At 36.9% G+C, this 19,801-nt stretch overlaps 1 protein-coding gene across 1 annotated transcript in view; it reads left to right on the top strand.

Moving 5' to 3' along the window:
• Positions 1-447: 447 nt before the first annotated feature.
• Positions 448-19,801, top strand: part of LOC139686812 (uncharacterized) — a 128,478-nt gene continuing 109,124 nt past the window's right edge. The window contains exon 1 of the mRNA XM_071583879.1: positions 448-1,132. The gene's annotated coding sequence lies outside the window, so the exon portion shown is untranslated. The remainder of the gene's footprint in view (positions 1,133-19,801) is intronic.

The following is a 19,801-nucleotide window of genomic DNA, read 5'->3' on the forward strand; positions in this document are numbered from 1 at the left end:
TATCGTGTACGTATCGAAAAAAATCGTGTATGATCCGGTGAAAATAATCGATTCTTCATTGGATCGTCTCGGAATCGTCCCCTTATTTCCAAACGGGGACCCAATCGACGGCTCTTCATAATAAAAAGGTTCTCACCATAAAAAAGGACCCTTGACGCCGCCGTCTCCCACACACCATCCCTTGCCTCGCCCACACCCTTCACAGTTCCCTCTATCCAGACCCTCATCACGCCCCTCCCCTCCTCCCCTCCACGTCCTCCTATCCCTCCCTATTCGGTCGCCACTCCACACCACCCGCCACACCGCTTCCCTCGCTCGCGCACCCCCAATCCCCGTCGCGCCACCTATCGGGCCCGACGCGCAGACGTTGGAGTAGGAGCAGGCGAGATCTTCAACGCGGCCGCTCCGATTGCGCGCGGAACGCCAGTTCTAGTTCGTCGTCCGATACGGTAAGAGTACGGGTAAGAGAGCAGCGAAGGGAGGGCAAGCGGAACGAGATCAAGGAAGAGAGAGAGAGAGACACCCACAATGAAGTTACATCGGTTTCACGGATCCACAAAATAAAACGAAAAAACTCACGTTCGCTTTCGACTCTTTCGAAGTTCGTTCGGTTCAAATAATAACGACCCGTGTGGTCACCAAGGCTTTTTATGAAAGAGGACAACTTGGGGAGGAAGGACACAATATGGGATCAAAGACACGAATATAATGACGGGGAAGGGGTCCACTTCTAACGTCAGTTTAACCATACGTGTGCGCCGGCCCTGCATTAACCACATATTCGTTAGGACTGGACTGAACTCTCGTGGAGTGGAGCATGAATGTTCCATCACCGATTCAAATTCCTCTCACGTCTCCCCGCCTCATACTCAAGATTGAAGGAAAATGAAATTAGTTGGAAACGCGTAAAGATCAGTGAACCCATCGTCCCCGTCCGGGGGCAGGGAGTAAGGCGGGAGAGGACAGCATCCCTCGGCGGCTACCTGATCTCGGAGAAGTTCAGAAGAAGACTTCGGCGGCGCGATACCCTCCGCGTCCGAGGAGAGCGGATCAACCCCTCACCACTGACGGCTCGCCCGGTTTGCTGTCTCCACTCCGGCGGAAAAGAGAAAAATTTTCGAAACGTTCTTGGGTAATTACCATTATCTTAAATACTAGCAAGTATACTCTACGCAACTCGCCGTTGGATGAAATGTTTTCGAGAGCAGAGTGCTCCTTTTTTCAAAGTCTATGGTACGTTTTAAAGTGAATATTTTTCTCGTTCCCCCGCCGGAATTTCATTTGCCTGAGATTCACCTTCACATATACTAAATATAATTTACGCGCTTACTCGAGGGATTATCAAGTATCACCAAACACTTTTTAAGCCTTCTGATGGTAAACCATTTCGGCGTTGTGTGCTAATTACGACCGAAACATTCATTTTAACTGTAATAATTTTCTTGCTAAAACGAAATATTTTGTTTCAAAGAGCGCTAAAAAAACATGATATTTCTCATTCATAAGTGTAAAAGATCCATGTTTAAACGCGATGTGCAATGGATGACCCCGCCTGCTGGATAGAAAAGTCTTCTTCGTGAATTTCTTTTAATACTTGTTTCCAACTGCAGTTAATGTGATCTGTGGAAAATTCTTTTTGTAAACTTCGCATAATTATTTAGTAGAACAAAATTTAGATACCAGTTATGTGAATTGCGAAAACTAGCTAGTTATTCTAAACATTTCCAAGCAAAATTAACATCCAAATATATCCCTATTATTATTAATTGTGCAGCACATTCTCCGGTTATTTTCTGAAGAACAAAAGTGACAGAGAAGAAAAATATGAGAAATTTTCCATCCGAGGAAATCTCTCTTACACGGGATAGGTTGGCTGAATGCGCTCTCGCTAACACGTTCTTCGCTTCATCTCTCAAAGTTCAGTATTTTCTCTTAGTATGATAAAATGAAAAACTTTGACTCGGTGTCCGTAAGAGAAATAGTCTGTAACTGTCAAACTGGAAATGTTCGGCTTCTCCTTATCCAGATATTTTTCCTTCACCTGATTCGTCACAAGTAAAACGGCGATTTAACTTTCATGAGATCTAGAGGCTTTGAAAATGACATGCATACTATAAGGGCTCGTATAGCCGACTTCGTATATTTGTCCATGAGTCAAACAAATTTAATTCGAACATCTGAGATGAATTATATTTTGATACGCTTACAGGTTTAATTGAAAAACATAACTGAAGACTCGTCCGCGAAATTATTGAGGGAAATCGAGAACCCATTCCATTAGGTTTTAAGTAAAATTGTGATCATAAAAGAAATTTGAAGTTTAAAATGAGAAAAAAAACAATTTAGTGTCAATCTATGATTAATTACAAATTATAAGTTCCGTATAAATTAACAATGCACAAATGTATCCTATCATACGAGATTTAGTGATAATAGTTGATATACGAAGGATCTCGAAAAATAATAATTTGTTCCCGGTTTCTCCAATGGCTAAAGACAAGGAGTTGGTTTTTAAATTCGGGGTTAGACGAAGTAATGGAGTCCCTAATGGAAATTTTCTTTATTTAATTTGCTACAAGATAAAAACAATGTTTTTTTATTCATTGCACCCAAAATTTTAAAAACATGCGTCAATTCAAGGGCATGTAGATTAGATATTTATTATTCATTCCCGCTCAATATTTTGAAAATAAAGAGCATATAAGAGCATTTTCAATGAACAACAATTTACTTATCCAACGAGCATAACCTATTTCTTTAATACATTTATTTTAATAATAATATAATTCATCATAAAATTCTTGATTGATTATCATAATTGGGTTCCACTGAGAGTAAGAGGTTTGTTGATTTTTAATTTCATTTTGATCTATAATGCATTCATGTTTTATATATTACATTCATGCGACAGAATACAGAAAACATGTTTGAAGATTCTCGATCTGTAGTCATCAATTTTCTGACTATCAATAATGTACATATTCCTTTGACATAAAAAATAAACTCCGCTGATATTTAGATGGAGGGAACTATCTCGAAAGAAATTTGTGATTTAACAAATATTTTTTATCTAAATGAATTCTTAAAAAAAATTACATTGAGTCACAATAAATTATACAGTTTTTGCTATCGATATCCTCAAAACTTATGGTGAATAAAATCATGGAAATTTTATAGGGTTTCTCATTCTTCGTTTTTGATCAAGTGAAGGGAATGCTATCGAGATTATTATCAAGGTATTGAAAACGAAATCCTCAAGACGCAATTAAAATGCTGGTAATTCATTCATTAATTAAATACCAAATTAGCGCCCATGAACGCGGGGTGAAAGCGAGCAATCTTCCTGATTACGTGAGTGCAGAAGCCATGTTAAATAAAAGCCGCTATAAATGTTCAGAATGAACTATTGTTCTTCTGGAATATTCGTTATGCTATAATACCCATGCATAATACTAAGTGTTCATGTAATAGAAATAAATGGAAATTAATTGGAAGACAAGTAAAGGTCTTTAGCTTTTCTTCGGCTTTTATGCGCATGTAACCGTATCAGCCTATGCGTTGAAGAATAAAGCGGGTACAAAGCGATTCAATAAAGACTTCTCCCTTCACAAATTAATATGTATAGACAAATGAATCCACCTACAATGAAAACATTTTTAACTATTTTTTTATGGAGTTGTAACCTATTATTTGGCATTTCAATTCAAATTGGTCTTATCATAAATTAGGCACAGGATAAATAGATTCAACCGCAACTGAAGCCTTTTAGTCGTGTTTCTACTGTTTTTAGCCGGCAGAAAAATATTTTTATCTCAAAAACGAAGTAGTGGAAAGAATATTTTCTTCGTAAATATTTAATATTTTTAAAGGTAGGATCCCCTTAAGCTATTTCATACTCGTATGTTCTCAGATATTCATAGTTATTACTAAATTACTTGCATTGCTTATTATTTAGGCTACCATTGTAGTGACTTCATTCAACAAATGCCTTACTCAGCAAGAGAGGAAGGCTTTTATGATCCCAAAATATTTTTTGATATTGATAAAGAATGAAGCTGCTAATAAAGGCATTCATTTTAGGAAAATAATGGTTCAGGTTATAAAAATTCGAAAATCTGTCTAGAAAAATTCCATTAAGTTTCAGTTGGGGTGAACAAGCTATGAACTCCTATCTGGCAATTTTATAATTTGTGAAGCCTTAAAAATGATCGAGGTAATTCAAATTTTGCACTTGAGTTTTGTTCACAGCTCACTTCTCTTACAGCCTCTCTTCCTCATCTTCGATTAACGCGGTTCCCATCAGTAGAATAACAGCCGCATGTTCCCACTCCGTGAATAACTATGCAAAACCAAATGCAAAAACATGTTTTCATGCAAAGAAACAAGAGGAAGGGCATAGTAGTGAAAATAGTTAAAGAAACGATGCGATCAGGACACCGAAATGTTTGACTAGTTGTGGACAATAATTCTCCTCGAAACCTCTTGAGCTTAAACGGAAGTTTTGGAATGATTTTCACAGTATGACCTTAAATGAATACGTGTACGCAAGTTTTTTGGCCAATTTAGTAATTTATTCAGCTTTATTTTAACCAGCGATAAAATTCGATTTGAATTAATACAAAACGATATTTGTAGAAAGCAGAATTTTTAATGTCTTCATAATTTTCTAATTTGCATTGATTTTGTTTTTGTTTCAAACATGACACTTCTAATGGTAAAATAATTTTAAAAACAATAATCCCAAAAGTCTCTTCCAAATTTGGCATAGTTATAATATCTATATGTTTTATCGATAAATGAACTATTACATATCATCTCACGCTAATAGCATAATACTCAAGCGACCCCGCCTAAAGACCCACGAGGACGATCGCGAGGTGCTCCAGCAGTTGACGCTCAGACCGTTACGCAACGAGAACCGTTTCATTAAAGAGTAGGTACGGCGGGAGCGTTGGCGGAAGGTTGATAAGTTTGTTTAAACTCTGATTGCAAACAGAACGCTTTATATGGGCTCCCTTTAGACAAGTAAGCGTGCAAGGTAAGGAGGCCTTTACCCTTCTGCTAACCTCGCGAGAAAATGAGCCGGTAGGGAGCAAAAAAGACCGCGGCCAGGCTTCACTAGTCGTTACTAGATCCCCTTAGTTTTATCCGCGAGCAGCTATAAGTCAGAAAATTTACTGTGTTTAACTGATACTAATGTTTATTTATTTATTCTAATCATGATTAGGTATTTTGGCGTCCCTCAGCGTTACAAAATTGTGACGGATTACCATCAATTTCCAGTAATAGGACAAGCAAAATCGTCAAAACAAGTATTCGGTCACGCCTCGACTTGTCATAATGGAACTAGCGTTAAAAACAGACCTGAAGAAGCCATTGAGTACCAGCTCTGTTTGATTTCCATCGGAAAAAAGGTAGACATTTGGGCATCACTATTGCTGAATATTCTCATCATTAGCGTGATACACGGATGAGGAATGGTCACTTTTCGTTGATCCTTATGAACAAGATAAATTGGAAGGACTGAGCGGCCTACTGGTATTGGACTAGGGAACAGCTTGTTCCTTGTAAACGCAAGCTCCTTCCTACCTTCCTACACACTCTTCAGCACACAATGCTCCTACCTTTAACCGACGAAATCCGCCCTTGCCATGATTCCGATCCTGCAATCCGCTTTCCTATTGAATTTTGGAAATCCAATGTTCTTTCAAGCTAGCTAATGAAAAAAACCTCGATAACATGAAGAAATTCTAATTAAGAGAGGACGGTATGGTTATTGCCAACAACAATATATTAATGCACTAGTCGTTTATATTATTTTGAGGACACACAAGCATGCATATCAATTTTGTTACTCGTATTTATTGACTCTTGCTTTCACATCTGTCCGCTGCTTAAAATATGCTAATTTATTTTTATTCCGAAAGGTAAACGTAATTCAAACTTTTCGTTTTTTTGTTTTATGGCGAAAACTTTCAGCGATGCGCATTTTTCACTCACCCTACGTATGCCTATTATTTGCAAAATATGAGGCCAAATGTGTTATTTGGTTTCATAATTTGAAAGGTTTTTAATGAGTTTGGGTAAAATAACATTATCCCACCAAACTCTGATGCGTAAACATCATCGCCTTTTTTTATCATTCTATCCCCTTCCAAATAAAAAGGTTTACCTTTATCCGAAATAGTCAATGAATGCAACCTCACCACCTGATGCCACCAATTCCTGTTGTAGTAGAATATCATATTTACAACACTGTATGGCAGAACTTGCGAAAACTCGCCTCAGGAATATGAGCAATCAAACGCCTGAGAGAATGTAACGAAATAATATTATTTTATTTTCGTAGCAAACTCATTTCTTCTATCACCAATGACCTCGCCTATCGGTTTCCCTGAATTTTCACACTGCTGCGACTCATGATCGATCACTGCCAGATGATTTAGAAATATTTCATCAATTTCACAATTGCCCTGGTTCACAAACGCAAATGATTCGATCTAAATACTTCTTTACACATAACACCTAACGACTCGCGAATTATCAGGCTCCATTTTCCTTACTTTTTACCGGGGATAAAATCGTCGTCACGGCCAACGTTAAAGCCAGAAGTAAAGAAAGCATATGGGAATCAATTGTATTGAAAGGTGTTTTTTCTACTTCCTAGTCATTTAAAAAACATTCACGGGTGAAATGAATGCAGCAAAGATGCCACATATTCATGCATATACATTCGGGTTTACCAAAGGTTAGGAGACCCGTGTTGAGAAAACAACCGATTATCTCCGTCCTTGGGGAAAAAGAGAAAGGATGAATCCACATTTAATTATTATCATTGCGGAAACATTTGTATTTAATAGATTATTCTGCGCATGAGTAATATTTAATTGATTATCTAAATGGTAAATCTGCCGATTAGAGTTTTCAATCAGCATCTTTACGGAAAAGTTTCTAAATTATAATATTCGGGGACGACTGGCTAAACTGTCAACTGATATTGTTTAACTCTTTAGGCGAGAGTTATAATTTCTTCAAATGCTTGTTTTCCATGAGCTATATTCGGCTGAAAAAGCTTTTGAAGCAAATGATCAATGTTAGAAAGTTTTTTTGTTTACTTTATCGTTTTTTACTATCTTTTACTTTTAAACTAAGCTAGGAGGTAATTACCATTTATCTGGCTACCACCTGAAATTCGAACAATCCAAAGTTGTTTCATATAGCTCCAGTTCTTGTGTGTTGGATTAACATCACATTAACGATGGCTTTGAACTCCAAAATCTTTGTTTTGCAATATTTCATTAATTAAACAGCCTGAGGAAACAATTTGGGTGCAATTGAGAAGCTTAAATGTTTTCAGTCGAAGATTAGAGTGCTTTATATTGTGAACCTTTTTCGATTAAATTCAAACAAGTTAACCGGTGTTCCTTAGAGCAAATCATTTATTAATATTTCAGCAAATCTCAAAATAACGCAATATTTGACTCTGAGGCAATTATTATTTGAACAAAGCCATAACTCTACTGTTTTCATAGTTATTATTATTTGGTAGTCAACAGTTTAAGGTAACCTTTGGTGGTACACAGAAAATATACTAATGTTTCATCCAGTTCTCGAAATTCATTTCCGTTCTTAAACATTTAATATATTTATTAATATATATAGATATGTATGCATAATTATATATATTTCTCAAAATGAATCAAAATGCGTTCTCGGGCATCTAGGTTATGCCCCTTAATTCCTCCACGACTTCTTGACTCAGCCATGAAATTATTTTTGGAAAACTCACTGTGACAGCATTTAATTATTTTCTCGAAGTTAAATATTCCCTTAACCACGGGGAAATAATTTCTTCATCAAAATCTTTTGAGAGGAGATGGCGACCTAATGACTGTAAAAATGATATTTCTACACCCCACCAAGAAGAAGAAATAAAATATTGAAAACTCAATTTAGCCGCACTTAAACGGCTCTCCACCGTCAAGATTTGAGACTTGCTCGACTGGCAGGAGTTAAGAGGGAAAAATTAAATCTTCTCCTCTACCGCCCTATTTGGGAGGTGTTCAGAATTTTTTGCATAATTTCTACTTCCCAAGTACCTGCCCACCCCGAGGAGAGGCCTTGTGGGAAGGAGACAAAATGAAAACCGAAAAACCGTTTTTCACGCCGAAATATGTTTTTAGACACTAGGAACTTTGCTCAATAGAAAATAAATGAAATTGTAGTTTGAATGGGTAAAATGAACCCCTCCTCCCTCAACCTATTGCGAAAAGTCAAGGCTTCGATTTTGAGAGTCGACCCTGACCGGAATAGGAAAATCCCTTCAGGGGAGAAGTACATTTGCGTCTTCTCCCGCGGTGGAGTGGAAGAGGCAGATGAGAAAATATATCTCTGATGGATGGATAACAAGAGCGATGTAAAATTTTCTTTTTCAATTCTTCCGTAGGTTTTTACAGTTACTCTATCCATGCATAATTAAAGAAAGGCATGATTTAATGCTGAACGAGAATGAAGATGGTCTGAAAAAAATAAATTTCCACCTCAACAATTTCGATTTTATCACTAATGAAGAGTTTTCATAATTTTAATCGAATGGAGAGTGAATTGCAAAATACGATATTAGATTTGTGGGAAAAAATAAAAAAAAACTAATTCCACAACTTAATTCGACATGGTCAGTTTAACCTAGAGCGGATAGAGAGTTGTATTGAGACTGACGAATAATTTCAAGTAGAATAAATTTATTTCCCATAGAAAATAACATCACTCTGAAAATACATTATTCAATATCACTTGGTAATTAAATGATTCAATACCGTTCTGTAAAAATGTTGTAGTTTTCAATAATGATGCACTCTAAAGGGTCTAAAGAATGAGGTATTTCGAATGGTGAATGAGAATGGAATTAATCTAAATTCAACAGTGTGAAAATCACACTAACTAAGAAATAAATAAAAATTTTACTCCTTCAGTAATATAAATAATTTATCACTAATAACTATGATATCTGCGCTCTGTGTCGATAAAATAAAATTGAATGAAGAATTATGCAATATCTCCTGTAAGCATTAGGTTTTACCCGCTAGCCATCACAGGACGTTGGCATCTGATTGTGTGTTAGTACGTGCGCTAATTCCTGAAAAGGGTTAATTCCCCACCGGGAGGCAGTCACCACCTTGTTCCGTCATTTTTTCTGTGTCCGAGATCCCTGAAGTGGGACAAAATGCGTCGTAAATCTCAACCTACGCTCAGAGATACACGCACAACACATTTAAGAAGTTTAGTCTCCCAAATTTCAATCCCTCCTAATTAGAACCATTTTATGCCAATAATTACTACGTAAATTATTATGGATTAGAATTAATATTATATATATACATACATTTATTACTATATATATTTATTGCATTATTTATTATATATATAAACATTTATTACAGTGTTTAGTAATATTATATATATATATATATATAATATTACTAAACAGTAATATTATATATATATATATATACTGTATATATTATATATAATATGTATTATATATATATAATATTACTAAACAGTATAAATAAACACAGTAATCAACCCGAAGGTCGGTTTAGTAGGTGTTGGTAGAGTTCACTCAGTCCTAAGCCCTATACGCGGTGTAAAATTAACATCAGGGTAGGGGGGCCAGTTCCTTTCCCTGTGCCGGTTATGGTTTCCCAGGAAGATGTGGTACCCGGTACCCGTGTCTTGCCCGGGAATCGAACCCGGGACCCTCCGGTCAGCAGTTCAATGCCCTACCCCCTGGACTACCGCGACTATATATATATATATATATATATATATATATATATATATATATATATATATATATATATACATATACATATATGTATATATGAATTTACATCGAATATATATTATATATATGAATATATATATATATATATAATTTATATTCCATGTAAATTCATATTAATCTAAACACGTCATTGTTTTCGTATGCTGTGAATACTATATTCTGTTGGAATAATAAGACCCAATTTCACTATCTCCAATAATTGGCAACTAACCCTCTCATTTAATCATTTAGTATTGATAGAGTCATTCAGACCCGCATTCAGTAACTCCTAGGTGTAATGGACATATTATTCATCAAATTCTTAACAACATGACTCCAGATTACTACATATTTTACCGCGGCCCGTAGATTTTCTTTGGTAAATCTTGCATTACTTTAATACATTACAGTATGAAGAAAAACAACAAAGTTTCAATTGGGAAAATATAAGGATGGAAAATTCATTGATTTCTTCTCGCAGAAACGGAAAAATGGTCTCAATCGTTTATTCACCCTGTTCTATCATTACGCATCAAACCTCAAATCTATTTCTCGAAAAGAAAATAAATCTTGGCAAGGCTGCCGCAAATTCTTCATGTAATTCACTAAGGGTAAGTAATAACACTGGAATGACTGTTAGCTGGTTTTAATAAAAGAAAGAATAAAACTGTTATCTAACTATCAGAATGATAAGCTTAACGCTCTCAAAGTTTAGGCACTTAAAAATCAAATCCATGATATGATCAAATGTGAAAACAGAATTTCTTTGACTCCGGTTTTCATGAAAATATCTTTTACTTAAAGCAGCGGAATAAATATTTTTAAGTCCTTAGCTCCTTATGAAACTGTAATAGTTTCTCTCAAAGACATGCAATAGGTGTGATAAGTTAAAAATAAAATAAATGTTTTATCTTTCATAAAAACAGTGCTATCTCTGCAATAAACGTACTTGCAAAACACATGGAAGCCATATCGATCGAACTCTCCAGTGAGGTCAGGCATAAAGAAATAAAGCAAGAAACGGAGTTCTGAGGAAAATTTGCTTTAATTTTAATGTTCCGCAGGGAAACAACATTATTAGTCTCCACGATGGTTGAGTTAAACCTTTGAGAAAGCTTCAATATCAGTTTATTTAAGGAAAATCGTAAATAAACCGTTTATCTCGAGTACCAGGGAAAAAGAAAAAATAATAACGCCAATAAATGTGTAACCCTTCGAAATATCCAGGTGGCATACGAAATAAGATGCACAATATATGCGTGAAAATTATTTACCTCACCCCGTGGAGCATTAATGGCAATCAATACACTTTATTCAGGTTTGGACTTTTTTGCGCTCTCATCCTTCGATGGAATTTAGGAGTGAGAAGGCGTATTAGTAATTTTCATTATTGGTAACTATTATTGGTAAAAGGTTTTCACCTCACAGAAACTAATAGTCACTGCAATCTCCCAATCATTATAACATCTAACAGATGTTAGCATAGGTAATCGGATAAGCGGAGAAAACGATGATAAACGGTACAAAACGGATGGAAACTGGTTGTTATCCGTCTTTAAATATACGTATTGCATACATTTTATAGTAAGTTTTTCCAAATAATTAACGGGCCCGATACATTCTGTGCCGAAAAATTCCTTAATTTAAGAAATTTCGAATAATTCCAAACCATGCCTGAAGGTCACGTTATCGTCATTGTTCTTGCATGCGTATCATAGTATTGTTCAAACTTTCAACCAAATCAAATATTTGATGATATGTCAACGCCGGACCTACGTCACACGGCCTTTTCCTCAGTGTTTCGTGTTACTTGTAAATGATACTTTTGAATTAATTAATTCCATGACTTTTCATTATTTTCTTCTACCTTTATTTCACAGTAATATAATTTCATAGAACTATTCCCTCACCCATAATGAAAAAAAAATCGTACGTTTGGTACTTTTCTAACAGTTCCTCGGCTATAGGTCTTATTAGGGTGAAGGCTGAACGCAAATGTTCTCGAAGTACTAAAAGCCGCATCTCACTCATAGACCTCACGCCAGTGATATGATATTCTCTCTCTTTTTGGCCTACGACCTCAGCGCATACACTCCTGAATGAGAAATGTCCACTTGTGAGTGAAATACCGCGCGTTTGGGGGCGACAACTACAAATATGGGAGCGTACGTAGTAGCTTTAGCGGAGTTCGTGCTAATGTCCTGTAGCCCCAAAATTCCTCTCCAGAGGGAATGATATTTACGCATCGTGGGTCGCCGACTCCGGGATAGCTTACCTTTGGCCAAAAGAAATCTGGATTATCTTCCTTTCGCTCCGTTCACCAGCTGCTGCCCAAAATTCTTCATTTAATCGAAACTACCTTTTTATCATCCTTTGCGTTTTGACTCATGTGAGAGATGCATACTGTAATTTATACCCAATTCTTCTAAATTAAATGGTTTGAATTCCTGATGCATTTCTTCCCTCCAAATTTCGCTTAAAAGTCCCTGATGAATAAAAACCGGTCTTTTGATTAGGATTGATAATATCCCAGTTTAGGTGATCAATTGAAAAGAAATATCGAGGTGACGACAATATATCGATGGCATTAAGAATCAATAGCGGTTTCCGTGAAATTGTTTCCCGGCAAAACACTCCAGAAGAGCTTTCGCTGCAATGCCCCTGGGAAAAAACTTAGTAACCTCAATGCTAATGGTAAGACATCATTTTGAACTAGTTCCTCCTTGTGCCTGTAAAAATCAAGTTCCTAATCTGCCTCAAACTTCATCTATATTTACATCTACATAATACCCCGCAAGGACGTGTGGTGGTTTTAGGCCACCACCCGTAAAAGATAATAAAACCACATGCAACAAAATCAACACACCCTTGCAATTACTCCCATATAAGTTTACATAATAATGCGAAAACCTTTTGACTTACTCGCATGCAACTACATGCACTATCAAATACCATACACATGCACCTACGAATGTACCTTAAGCCTACGCAACGTTGAATCTTGCCCTGATTTGTAAATGGAATGCATTTAATATTTCTGTAGTGACTTTGATTTTTTATTATCATGATTATTGATTTGCCGGGGAAAGAATGAGTATTTGTATCCATCTTTACTGGAGGTGTCTCTTATCTAATTGCCTTTGTGGTCTGATCCACCGAAATATTGTGGGACCATGATAATTCTTTTTCTTGCATTTTTAAACTCGTTTGATCTGAAAATTTTGTGGTGACATCATTATCGCGTCGGGTCATTTTGCCAGTCTATGGTAGGTTTTAAACGGTCTCTAAAAACGCATATCATATCGTAACCAAACCCTCTTAATCGGTAGAATATGTGGGTCGGGATCAAATGAGGTAGTTTTCATGGGAGGGGTTGTAGGAATATGTAATGAAAATCCCAGAGGGAGTTGTTGCTGCGATCTAGTCGGGCTATATTTGGAAATCGCGGCTAGTATTTGGGGCATGGAAGAAAATGCTTTAAAGAATTGGAACTATTTCTGAGGAAATCCTTAACATTTGTTAAAAAAATTACTGCAAAGAGTGAGGGATATGTCGTAGGGATTGGGTCAGGAGCCTTTTGATTCACGAAGATAGGAGACAAGATTTAAAATGCTAATAGTAAGACAGGACAGGGCACCAGAGCTTTAATGCGACAGAAAGAATTATTATGCCACCAAATTTTATTGATAAATTCAATCATCGGGATGAAGAATGAGAGAGAGGCCGTCAGAGGCAGATTAAAATACTCATTCCCCCCGCCTACGATACGCGATCATGATAAAAACGAGCCTAAGCACCCGACTACTTATATTTAAGCACCAAAATTTTGTCACATTCTTACCGCTTCCCTAGACGGTTTGTGGTGTTTTGTGTAGATGTTTTTCGCAAGAGCATCTTCTTTACCCCGCAATCCGTCGCAAGGACGTGTGGCAGGGGGTGGTATGTCACCAGCCACGCTACATATATTCCCTCTACTTCCTCATGCACCTGACCCCTCGCGATCCACGAAAAAATTCGCGTGGAAAGGGGGCGACAGAACACCAATCATGCAACATTCCTACATATATTACGAGTATTACATGGTTAGTAGCTGTTCCTATGCGAACACAAAGAAAACAAGAAAATACATTAAAAGAGGGCAGGCATACATACAATTCAGACACTTATTACCAGTTAATATTCTACGTATTCCGGACGGATAATTCACAAATACAAAAAACTTAATATACATTCGCCTAAAACATACCCGGCACAGGGGCGCACGGCGGGGGGCGGTAGGACGTACGACTTGGAGTGTTTTTAGTGGGAATTTAATCCTGTATACCCATATTTTCGGCAGCGCGTACCTATTACTCTCTTATGTGCTCCCCCTTTTATTGTTGTCACGAATAGTGTGCGAGAAAAATTAATAGTTGAATCTATCAGTTCGGCAGTCTATCTCTCTAATTTTGTGGCATTTGTCGGCCCTGCCAATGTAAATAGGGGGTATAATTATATCTCCAAAGTCGGATGCGGGATTTTTACGATAAAGATTAAAATAAATATGATATTTTTATTAGGTTATCTACCGGTTAAGGTAGGTTTTTGGATGGACACAGCTACTAAATAAATATTTTGTGTTTCTCTCCACCCTTCATCCTTTCCTGTCCATCCCCTATGGCGCAAATGACCTTAGCTGTCGGTCGCCTCCCCTTAAAACTACTACTCCCCCCAACATTTTTATTTATTTTTGCGCATCCATTTATTTATTTCAGCGGGAAACATAACAATGGGAATCAAGGCGATATCGCAACAATGCTACCGAGGGCATATATGTAGTTACCGATTCCCAAAAAGCTAATAGTGGTGAAGAGCAATTAACTTTTCAGTTCGCTTTATCACTTGATATAATACGTATTTAGTACATTACAAGTGCAATCGCTATAATGGCGTCGTGCAATAGGGGTGGTTCTCTCTACGGAAAGCAGTGTTCTGGAGATGAAAGATTTATGGAAGATTATTTCTTTTGTTTGACGCAATCACAGTGGTGTCTCAAGACGCTTCCCAAGCAATTGCGCAAACAAGCGGGGACATGGATCAAATTTTTGATCAGAACAAAACCCCGCAGCTTAAAGGAGATGAGGATCCGAAAATTGCACTTCGTCAACTTGCTTCTGGATATGTCTCTCGGGACTCTTAGGGGAATATACCTAAGAAGTCCCCCGAAAGCGATCGAGCCGCTCCCCCAGCGCCGACTGTTACCCGTTTCAACTGGAAGGAACAGCCGGTTTAAGAAAGTCAACCCACAGAGGAATGTGCCTTCCAGATTGGGTGATTAGACTCATTGAAGGAGGCGAACCATCGCCTGCAGACGTCACAAACGACCCCCAAGTAAGTCACACCTCTATAGATGGGCGACTCTATGTTGCCACCAGAGCTCTCCCTGGACGGTCGGGTGTTTATGGCTTCGTGAGAATGTCAGGAGGTGCTGGTGACGACATGCGAAGAGGGGGTCCCCTGAAAATTCAAGAAAGAGGTGGAGAGGACGCGGGTAGAAATGCGACGGGTCGAAAGCCATGCCGTGGTGAACAGTATCCTATTAACTGGCCACAAACAGGCTGAAGCAACACAACATCAATGCATTCCCACCACCACCCCTTAACACATGAGAAGAGGGAATCAACTGAGGTATAGTATCTCAAATTTAAAGGACTTAACAGTTTGCAAATGCTCCGCATATTGCCATTATATACGTACCACCACCCATTGTTTTCGCCTTAACAATTTTCTTCTCTGCTCGTGAGTTTATCATTTTCTTCATCATGAAGTTCATGCCATTTATATCCAATATCAACATTCAATATTCATGCGAAAGCATTATGGTGCATGATGAACAGCTTTCAATACGGTTATCTCTTTGAATTTACTTTTTCATTTCGATTGCCATTAATAAATTAATATCTACGAAAGACCATTTCTAAGCATCGAATTCTTCCTTATATAGTCTATACATGTTCGAGAAATCATTCAACGTGCCAAGAAACAACTTCAGGCTGATTGTAATACTGAGTTCAACCAGACACTGGCGTCAGTGAGAGAGAATGTTAAGCCAAATTTGAGCCGTGCTCAAATGAAGTCTGGATGAGCGCGGTGGTCGTATGAAATGGCAATGAGAGCATGGGAACAGGTCAAGGAAGAGGGGGAGAGAGCATTAGCAAGAAATGTTTATGCATTTTTGAATAAGCTGGATGCACTGGATGACTTTTGATGCGCTGGAATTGTATGAGACTAGAAGATATGTGAGGGAAATTAAGGCATTGCGCACCAGCGAATTGAATGATCTCGAAGATGAACTAAGAAGCAGTTACATCTCGCTGATATGATGAAATACTACGAAGATAATTACCTGGGTCCTCCTGAATTCACTGGCAATAATGCATATGAGCAGAGATTCTAATGATTGATTAATCCTGTAAATAATATATTTTGTTTATGCTTATCAATTTACGTCGTGTTTAATAATTAAATGTTAGTCAATAAGATAAATATACGATTGAGTTGAATAAAGAAATGTTTCAAAATGAAGTCATTTGCATTTTCACTTTTCTGATGAAATCAGGCCAATTAGAATTTAAACGAAGAACTCGATAGGATATACGATCAGTTAGAGGACTTAATGGCGTGTATTCCTGCAGGGAAACATTTGATAGTGATGGGGGACGCGACGGTAAGCGAAGGAAGATATAGTGATGAGGTGGGAGACTACGGTTTAGACACAAGGAATGGCCGCGGGGAGAAAGCAGTTGAGTTTTGTAGAAGACAGGGATTGCTTATCACCAACACTTGATGCAGACACCACAATCTCCCGCATCTCCTCTCCTAATATCCATCAAGCCGTCGCGAGGACGTGTAGCAGGGGGTGTTTGGGAAGACGTGTAGCAGGGGGTGGTTGGTCACCAGCCATTCTACATACAACGGTGGGGGTTGTTAGGACGCCATACTTAGCGAGAGCTTTGTGGAAGTTTAATCTTGTATACCTCTACATCTACATAATACCCCCAAGCCGCCGCAATAAACTTCCCTATTCATATAAATCCTAAGATTAGAGATACTGGAAGAAGTTTCTTTAGTCCACAGATTACGTTTTAAGCAAATGACATGAGCCACTAATTTATATAATAATTTCATTACCACCGGAGATCGTAGCTAAAGCAAACATTTTTATAAGATCGAGACCAATTATGGGGTATTACTCGTAAATATGTAGGCGATTTGACGTCACGTCCGAAAATTCAATGAACGTATTCTATTTATATTATTTCACAAACCTTACAAATATTTAACTATCGATCGATTCGCTAGATGGCACATTAGAATATGATGGCTTACGGGCAATTTAAAGAAATTTCACCTTAAATAGTCTTTCTGTCCAGCCTACAGTTGCTGTTAGTTTTCAACGTGGCGTTAAGTAAAACCTAAAATTGGCGTGCAAAAGCATAACAGGAAGTTCTCTGCAAAAAACGGTTCCCCCAATAAAAAGAGAAAATTGGCAAAAATGGCATTCAGCAGAATTTTGAGGAAAATGTTTGTTCGTTAATACTACAGGAAGTCAATCAAATATATAGAGTAGCATATTTTTGTTATATAATGATTGCTCTCGAGGAGGGATTCCAGTATTATAGCAAATATTCAACCAAGGTGGTTTTATGCAGTTTTTATGTCTAAAGCTACTTTTCTGAAATATTTTGCCCTCTTGCATACCGATCCATTAATCTTTCATTGTGACTCCTTAACATATGAACGTTGAAAACTCGTCGTTAATATTTGGAAAATGAAAGGGATAATTGCGTTTTATTTTTAAGAACTGGACCAATAGATCGGTTACATAATGATAAGTACCAAAGAAGACATTTAGATAAATGAATTTTCAATATTCTAAAAATGCCTATTATCATATCAATTTTCAAACTATTCCGGATAATCTCCTCTCTCTCCCATGCATTTAAATGCATACTGTCCTCTTTTTAGACCTTACTTCTCTCCTCCAGACCCACAAAAATTTTCCATTTTACGCTTGTCCCATTACATGAATTCAAAGATGACAGTCAGAATCTATAATAAATATTTTAGGGATAATTTTCATTCTGAAATTCCAATGATTTGGTATTGCACTAATAACGACGAGATGTATTGTTGAAAATGATGTGAAAACCTTGAAGTCCTCATATTATTACAATGAACAATAGTAAAGAGTTACTGTTTTCCAATCAGCATGAATTAATTCCATTACGCCAAAGTATTTAATATTTATTCAATCAAAACTTAACATTAATAAATTTGAACGAGGAAGTTTTAATGGTGGATTATTTGAAGACAATCGAAGGATTGAGTCCCATAATAATATTAGAACAAGATTGAGAATTCAAAAGAATCGAATCCTAAATTTAGGTAAAACGTAAGTCTAAACGATGAAGGAAATTATCGAGCTATTTTGGTGGACCCTCGGTCGGATCCATTACCTCCGGCTTCGCCTAAAGCAATGCGATGGCACTACGGCATTCCTCTTGCCTGAATCTCCGCAAGCCATTAGCCTTCTCGTGGTCACCCGCTCACGATTATTTCGTGAATGGTCCTGGAGACAGGTTGCACTGAATTTATGTGCTCAATAAAGCTCGCTGGGACCCCCACCGGACACAACTTGAGAGCGAAGGCAAGGTTGCTATATTGCTGGTCGGCCTAGGACTGCAACTTCAACCAGAGTGCCTTTAGTTAAAGAGGATGACACTGGAGCAATCACGAAAATATTTAAAAATCATTGAATCATGTGTCCCCATTGTATGGAATATGTCCTTCGATGTACAAAATCATGCCCGGTGCATCTTTTTTTATACGGTCAATTTTCCAAATTTATTAATGTAATAACCGAATGAAACCAAGGTTGTGCAGTTTTTCAATCCTTTTATGCTCAGAAATAACAGTAAAATGGAAAATCAATCTAATTAATGGGGGTAGGTCACAATCGAGAAGTAGAATAATTCTGTAAAAATGCATTCTTTCCTTTTAATTACACAAAAATAACAAAACATGGATTAATCGAATTCATGAATATCTTTGAACCACAAGTTTCAGATTTTTCCCAATTTCAAAACATTTCTTGAGACAATTTTAATTATAATATTGACTAATATAGCTAATATTTTTCACTGAAAGGTATGCAATATAGTTTTAGGATTCTATTTCATTTTGGTTAAACAAAAAGCCTATATTTTCCTCAATTGATTGTGAATTATGTAATGATAACATATAATACGACAGAATACACCAGACAGAAAAAAAATCGTTATGTAGTTAACCGACATTAAAAAGAAATGTTTCATCCGAAAAAGCGGTCAAATACAGACTATATGAATTATCCCAAACTACGTATCTGCACAGAAGTAAAAAAGTAATGACATTTTACGAAGAGCTTCTATTTGAAGAGAATGCTTTGTAAGGCTCATTAAGAATATTATCATCTAAGTGATGAAATGGAGAATCAACAAAAATCGTATGGAACATTCATTAAATGCATTTCGGGAGATCCATTCACATAAAGTGGGCGTTATTTCTCATGCCCATCATATCATTACGAAAACCTACCTTTACTAGCTATAATTCCTTGTCTATACTAATTAATATCAAATCAAATGACGCAAGCCCGAAATCACTTGCTATGTTAAATAAAACTGCACCATTTTTTTAGTAATGATGATTACACTGAACGATTAACATAATTAATACTCAGAAGCTCTGTTTTATTGACGAATACAGAACCATTTTCACAGGCAATGCTTTACCGAAGCAATTCATATGATAAACTTTTAATCGAATATAAACTAAATAAACGATAAAATGTATTTATTTAACAAAATGAAATTTTCTCGTATTAATAGCAGCAATTGTCATAAATTTAATAAGTCGAACAAGCTAATTAATATTTTATATCATATGAATGAG

The sequence above is a fragment of the Hetaerina americana genome, unplaced genomic scaffold (assembly GCF_022747635.1).
Source record: "Hetaerina americana unplaced genomic scaffold, ioHetAmer1.1.p SCAF_15, whole genome shotgun sequence".
NCBI classification, from domain to species: Eukaryota; Metazoa; Arthropoda; class Insecta; order Odonata; family Calopterygidae; genus Hetaerina; species Hetaerina americana.